The sequence below is a fragment of the Macrosteles quadrilineatus genome, unplaced genomic scaffold, assembly GCF_028750875.1.
Source record: "Macrosteles quadrilineatus isolate MER2022 unplaced genomic scaffold, UCM_ALF_1.0 Scaffold_2__2_contigs__length_208266976, whole genome shotgun sequence".
Lineage (NCBI taxonomy): Eukaryota > Metazoa > Arthropoda > Insecta > Hemiptera > Cicadellidae > Macrosteles > Macrosteles quadrilineatus.
In genome coordinates this window covers 194,602,700-194,610,436 of record NW_026542595.1, presented here as the reverse complement: position 1 = coordinate 194,610,436, position 7,737 = coordinate 194,602,700, and positions in this window count along the sequence as shown.

The following is a 7,737-nucleotide window of genomic DNA, read 5'->3' as shown; positions in this document are numbered from 1 at the left end:
AAGTCTTTGCTTATTCTTTTTGATGTTCAGTCGTACTTGACTTTTCCTTAACCCTCAGAGGATTCTGAGGGAAGTGTCTATTTTGAATTTGTTTTCCTAAATCCTAATCATAAACTATTTATTTACCAATTTTTGAAATCATACTGTTTCAATCAAACAAAATTAACTGCCATAACTGAGATTGTTCCTTTAGCTTGCAGAGACACATTTCAGACATTTTCGGAAGTATTGATTTAAGGACTCGTTAGAATCCAATTTGGGCATTTATTTGGCAAAGATATTTCCAACAAAACAATACGGCATTATATAACAAAACTATCATAGCTAATTTGAAACATTTTCAATCAGCGTTGTGCGTGGTTCTAGTATGTTACGTGTTATAGGGAGTCAAGTTACTCTTCATCACAACCATCAAGTCGGATCAACCACTTTATGGTTTATAAAGTTTGTTAACTTCACCCTTAGGAAGCGAGATACTTACATGAAGATTTATAGAGCTTGGGCTACTCATGTTTCCACACTTTGGTTGTGTCATAATGTATTACAGTAGAAAACTGTATTTCCCTAAAATAAAGGTTGTAGGTATTTATTTAAAAGTTGAATTTCCTTATTTCTTTCTATTATTTCAGAATATTATGTGAATTCATAAACTAAATTAATTTCTGTGTCCCAATACCATGCCTTTGAGTTTGAATGTTGAATGTTAAATAATGTTGAATGTTAAATAATGTTGAATGTTAAATAATGTTGAATATTAAATAATGTTGAATGTTTTATGTGCATTAGTAAGTGTACCTTTTATTGCAGAAATTATGTAGGCTAAAGATTTTTATATCTCGAGAGGCATTTTAGTAATAGTAGTTCGAAATAGGTTATCTGCTTGGAAATATGTAACTTTAAAAGATTAGGTTGCCCTTTAAATATAAAAAAATCTTCAACAAATAAACAAACATGACAGAGATGTGCAATACCCACACACATAAGACAGACCCTCAGATTTCCTATAATATCGACAGTTTCAATGTTTAGATATTAGTTTTCTCATGTTTCTAAGCATTAAGGCATCTTATTAGTAATTTAGTAAATAAGTTATAGTACACAAGTATAATGCTATCATTAAAATGTCAATGTCCGAATTGGTACCTGCGACAAAAGAAGAATACAGGTGATGTAGTGATGAAGAACGTAATTCGCATTGGCGTCATTTGTAACAGAGATGACAGGTGAAAGGTTACTTATCTGTCATGTCTGTTTTTTTTTTCATGAGTAAATATTTTAATTTACTTTTCCCTACTACTGCATGGAAATGATCACATCGCTATACCTGTAAACAGTACGCAAAATAACTACTTGCCGCTCTAGAACGGAAATGGATCAATCCCGCTCACTAATCAGCTGATTTCACAGTTTTCGTTTCTAGACCAACCACAGCCGCGGATCCGGTACGTTAGTTGGTAAGCAGATATTCCTTCATAAAAGTAAACATAACCTAAATTATATTTTATGTACATCTAAAAAGTTAATCTGTTTGTTATTGTAAGTCAATTATGGTGTTAGGGAAAATATTGTGTGTATTACGAGCACAGTTTTGCCGCTCTTGAAATGTATAGCCACACCACATCTACAACAGTTGTCGAGTAGGCCAATACTGTACATTGCTCTCTTCTCGTACTTTCAGCCCTTAATACACAAAATTTTTACATATGATAGATATACAATTTTAACATTATTATTTAATACTGACTAAAAGGAACGGAGTGCGAAAAAATATGAGAACTGTATACACACATATTGCTGATAATCCAAACTAACTTTATGATAAATCTAAAACTTTTAAAGCGCAATTGAAATGGTGCACAGAAGAAAATGGCATATAAGACTCTACAATTTTATTGTATACTTGTAAATAGTGTATGTTAGTGATAAGAAAAGATGTTCAAAAGTGCCATAAGATTCCACACCCACTTCAATCATTGACTGTGAATCCCGCAAGTAGATTTCATAATAAGGTTTTTCGTGTTTTGGTTACGTTTGAGTGTGCTGATGTTGACTAAAAGGTTTTAAATTAGGTATATTCGATGTGCGTTTCACTGTTTGATTTTAAAAACCAGAAAACAAAAAAATATATAAATCAAATCATAACTAACAGTCAACATCAACAATTACTCTAAAATGTACCGTACACAAATTTGTCTTGAAATTTGCTTTGTCTTAACAAAAATGGCCAATCTATAGGATATCGCATCTACTGCAATATGTTTTATTAGATCTATTCATCGATGGTAAAAACAAACTTGAATTCAAGTAGAAGCAAGCTTCGGACAGTGGAGAGTTCCAAAGGTCGGTGGATGAATACGTTGAAGGTGAGATCAAAGGGTAGTTTGTCGAACACTAAGCTACTTTCCTCCCATTCGTGGAAATCTATTTTTGGACAAATGCGAAGGATTTCTCTACAACACGACGTAATACCTTCAATGATGAAAATGTAAAATTTATGTTGATAGATGGCCAGTAAACACCTATTTTGTAAATATATAACCTTTATATATGTATCCTTTGATATGTGTCCTTTACCATAGACACTTTGGTCTGTTTGGTTGTCTAGAAACATTTAAGTATCGTTGTTGAGTGTACTGACAAATTAAGGGTGACAAAGCACTCACGACTGGATAGTTTTTTTTTTAGTTTTTTGTCCTAAGACGCTAGGCACGAGCTGGGAATTGTTTTTCACATTACTTCAGGCTAGACCTAGGGGTTGCGGCATTATCACATACAAAATCCATTGGTGACTTGGCGGGATTTGAACCCGCGATCTAACCACTAGACCATCTCGCTCCCCCACGACTAGATAGTAACAAGAACGGGGCCTGAACCGTTCCTTTAAAAGAACCTTTAAAATTTCCAATTACGAAATAACACTAAAATCAAGGCTTATTTCATTGGTTTGGCTTCCTAATTTTTTAAATCCGATGAGTATATAATTTCATTAGTTTGTATGATAAAGTATGCGGAGGAGATATCGGAAACCGGGATGGTAATCCTTACAATTTTGAGGCCTAAAACTTATAATACAGTACCTATTGTATCATTTGAAGTGGCTATTTTCCATTATTTTTTTAGTAGTTCAATTATAACGGTTAGTTGGGGTTGTTCGACTACATTTTAGTCAACTGCTCATCATCACCCTTGAGGGCTAGACGGCTACATAAAGTGTTGATAGCTGATATAAAGTGTAACACTTTACAGCCATTGTGTTTATTGAAGCTACTAACAGAACATCGTTCTTCTTACACTTTAGTACAAACTTACGTAAGGTATTCTTAGAAGTGAAAAAGTCTTGAAATTTAGCCTTTTTTTATTTCAACCTTCGGTATTTTGTTCTTGGTATTCTTTTTTAACTCGTGATTTCTTATCATCCAACCCAAAAAACTGTGAAGACCGATACAAGTATATCTGCTGTGAAAATTGACATATCACAATACAAACTTTCACAAGCCCTGTTTTACTAAACTGTGACTGGGACGGTGGCGTCGTCCTAATCCAGCTACTAGGAGGTCACGAATTGTGGATATTTTTAGACATGCACTGTGAATGTGATACTCCCTGGTGTGGATTAACGTCCGCACTAGTGAGTACTACGACTATCCGCAGTACTATCCTGCTAACTAGACAAATTCGTTAGTACCAATGCAAAAAAATGTGGTTCGGATTCCACTATAAACTGTAGATCTCTTAGTTGTCATTACCTGTATGGGCTTAATTAACAGCTGTGTCTAAGGAATATGTCGGTCGTGGTCACTAACAAGACTACAAGATCACGACACTCATCCTACACTCATCTCTATTCATACTTGGCTTAAAATACCTACTTTGTATGGTTTCCATTTCAATGAATTATTTCCAATGTTCACCGATACCGATGTACTTGCATATACTATGAATGATCAGTGATGTGCACATGATGACCGTGCGAGAGTCACCATCACCATCGCCAGTTGTGCAGTTTATCCTCATCATACTGTAGTAGTCTACTTACTACAGTCTAGTTAACTAAGAATGCGTTAAGGGCAAAGTTTAATGGAAGCATTAGTCACTCCACCAACTCCGAAATAACTCCTGTCTCCCTCACTTTGCAATGTTACACTTGAGTCTAGCTAACCGATTGGTCATTGGTCATTTGTGTTGATAACAAATAATTCTTTTCGAAATGATGGCAATTCGTTTTGGTGAACAACGCTATTCGTTATAAAGTTTGGCGACTTTCTAAATCTGTATTTTTAATACCCTTGTGAATTTATAATCCTTATGTATCAACTGGGGCCTGTTTAATAATAAACTACAAACTAATATTATTAGTAAATAAGCTGATCATCCAATGCAAATCTAATAAGTACACAACTTGTAACTTTTAGTTTATTTTGGAACAGGCTCCTGAAGACAATTTAATTTTTTCAGTCCGGTAAATGCATAGGGCGTTTTGTTGTTAACTAACTGTTTCTTGTTATTCAACCACCTTCCAAACCATTTCAGCAAAATACAACAATCTTTTTGCAAGTGCCCTGCTACTATATGTTGTGATAGAAAGCACAAATTGTAAAACCTACTCTGAAATAATAAAACCATTCAGTCGACACCAGCTTTTCTCAAGCGATACCAAGGTAAAACACAGAATCTTCAGATTTTACTTGTGTGAAAAATATGTAATTGCACAATTCAAAGTGGATTGCATAACCTACAGAAAATTCCGAGTGCATAACAGCTTCTTTGCAAATAAATCAATGTGAAATTAGTTCTGATACAATATTCCTGCTTTACCGCGTTCACCCTCGAGAAGCGCACCCTTAACAAGATTTCCTCTCTGCGCTGTGATTGGTCTAGAGGGGGTGAGATGATGAGAGGGGGGGGATGTTATTCCCGTACTCAGTAATTACATCAAGTATGGATCATAAACCATAATAAGATATGTGAACGTGATTACCACAACTTCGTTGCTCGAATTTTAAGCGGGGTTTGTAGCCTAATTGTATTTGTTTTACATGTTACAATGATATAAGTACAACAATGTCAAATGTGCGTAGTTTGTTTTTATTTTTTGTATAAAACTGCATATAGGTATTACTTGCCGGCTCTGTGGCAACGGTCTGTAAATGCGCTTTTCAGTATTTTGAAAGTGTTGATACAAAGTATATAGTAAGATTGGAATAAGAATAAAATGCATTTGTATCCATACTATCATCAAATTTTTGTGTCTGCACAACACGCAAAGTCAATAGACCAATTTGGCCGAGTTTTTACAAAAAAAATTAAATATTTTTTAGGAGACACTATTGTTACAACTTCAGTATCCAATAGTCAATAGGTTGGATTTTAATTATCAATACGGTACCTTACTAATTTTGATAGCCAAAGTACAATCTTATGAGTTCTTATTTCCATATGAAACACACGTAGTAATCTATACTATTATAAAAAGTTTGTATGGGGTGGTGTCTGTCTGGGTAGCTTTAATGACTAAAATACGAAACCAATAAAGCCAAAATTAAGCGCACAAAGGTCCATTTATCTAGGAACTGCATATGCCTATTCACTTCCCTGAGTTCCTTTCGTATAAAAAATTGCTATACAGTATTTCCGTCGACAAATCAGTTAAAAACTTACTCAAAAATAATTTACGCGCCAAAAATTAACACTATTCCCTTTTTTAAACCAACCAGTTAGAAAAAGTTCTAAAACTCTTATCTGTTTATTTCTGGAAACTATAACTAGTTTCAATGTTTTTATATTGCATACATTCTAAGACTAACTAAAGCATGTAGACATCTTATACCAGTTTAATCTGAAACTCATTTTGTGTGTGGTTCATGTTGATGACATTTGCGTTAATGTCCTCGACATTTTTCCCCTGTTCAGGGTTAGTTTTATACTTGATACTTTTCTGTTTGGTAAGTAAGCCAGACCAGAGTATACGCTATCAACTAGACAGTTGTACTTCGTTCAACGTGGTTTAACTAGTCTTTAAATAACTTTAATAACAAGAAACAAAATGTAAACATCAACACACTCCTACATGAACCGAAATGGGACAAAAATTTAAATTGTCTTTAGCTGATTCATGAATATGACAAATCTTATAAGGGAGGTATGTTTAATCTATGGTTTAATCTATGATTCTATGATTAGCAGTCCCATATTTTACTGGGCAAAGCATGGTTTTGCTAGTAAAGATGTAAAATCATCACAGTTTGAGATGCTATGCAAAGTTGACAGTTGGGAAATGAAGAACTGGTGGACAGAGTGTATAAATGTGCATGTCTAGCAGATATATCTCTCTCAGGATCCGACCTTATCAGTGGATTTCCCAAAAGGGCAAGAAACCCATGCATGTGTACCTGTGTTGGAACGAGAACAAACAAATGCCTCTTGACAGCTTTTTGCTTATGAATAACCAGATTGTGTGATTGAGTTTGTATTTGCTATTGGAAAATACAATGTATTCCTCCTTGCATGGTTTTAGTTGCAGTCCGTATCCTTAAAAATACATATATCTAACAATATTGTTTTATTGAAACCCAGTTGAAGTACATGCCTGGGCTATTTCATATCAGTTGGTTTCTTATATCTATATATATAAAATCCAATGTATGTTTGTTTGTATGTATATTTGTATGTATGTATGTTTTTTTGTCCTTTATGGACTCCAAAACCGCTCGACAGATTTTAATGAAACTTTCAGGTATTATTAAGCATTATTCAAGGATGGTTTGTGTGAAGTTTGGTGCAGATCCGTCAAAAGGGCTCCGCCCCAGTGGCTCTGGAGTTTCCCATGTTAACATTATGAGTACTCATATTTAAATGGAATTGAAAATTCTTAAGAGCTGGTTCAACTAAAGAATTTAACTCAATGATGTTCAATAGCATTAAAAAGGTAATAGGTTTACCAACAGGGTGCAGCACTATACTTTTCTTAATTTATGACAACAGCTAATTTGCAACCAAAAGGTGAGTGAGCGTAGCGAACGAACTTCAACCCGGAGGTGAGTTAGCGTTGCGAACGAGCTAACCTGAAGGCAAGGGAGCGCAGCGAACGAGCTCCAACCTAAAGGTGAGTGAGCGTAGCAAACGAACTTCAACCAGGACGTGATTGAGCCATGCGAACGAGCTCATCTTGGAAATGAACGAGCATTGACATAAACCCACATTAGGACAGGACGACGTCTGTTGGGCCAGCTAGTATGTTTATATTTTTTTCAACATGCTAAAAACTTTCCTTGTCACATCAACTTATTTTTAGAACTTAAAACTTTAAAACACACAAATGGAACATATCACCGACAGGGGTGTACCGTCGACACTCAAAGCATGAAATTTGTCTATGTTAACATGTTACTTGTACGTTTACATTGCCTCCACTGTCCAAACACCATGCCTGAAGCAGTGATACCAACCAGTGTTGACAAGCACAGGTCAAAGCGTATGTAGTGGCAACACTGGAAGGTGTTTTAGCAGAGTTAATAAATACCAAAGTGACACTGCAACACTTCTACCGTGGGGTGTTTGTTATGTTCACGCAAATGGAAAATATCTTTGTAAATGTTTGAAACACTGTATGATACTAAAGTGGAAAAACGGTTAATTTGTCTGTGGTGATAAATTAAGAAGATTAAGATCAGGTAAAAATATAATCAATAAGGCTATAGTTTCTTTTACCTACGACCGTTTTTTAAAGTAGCACTTTCA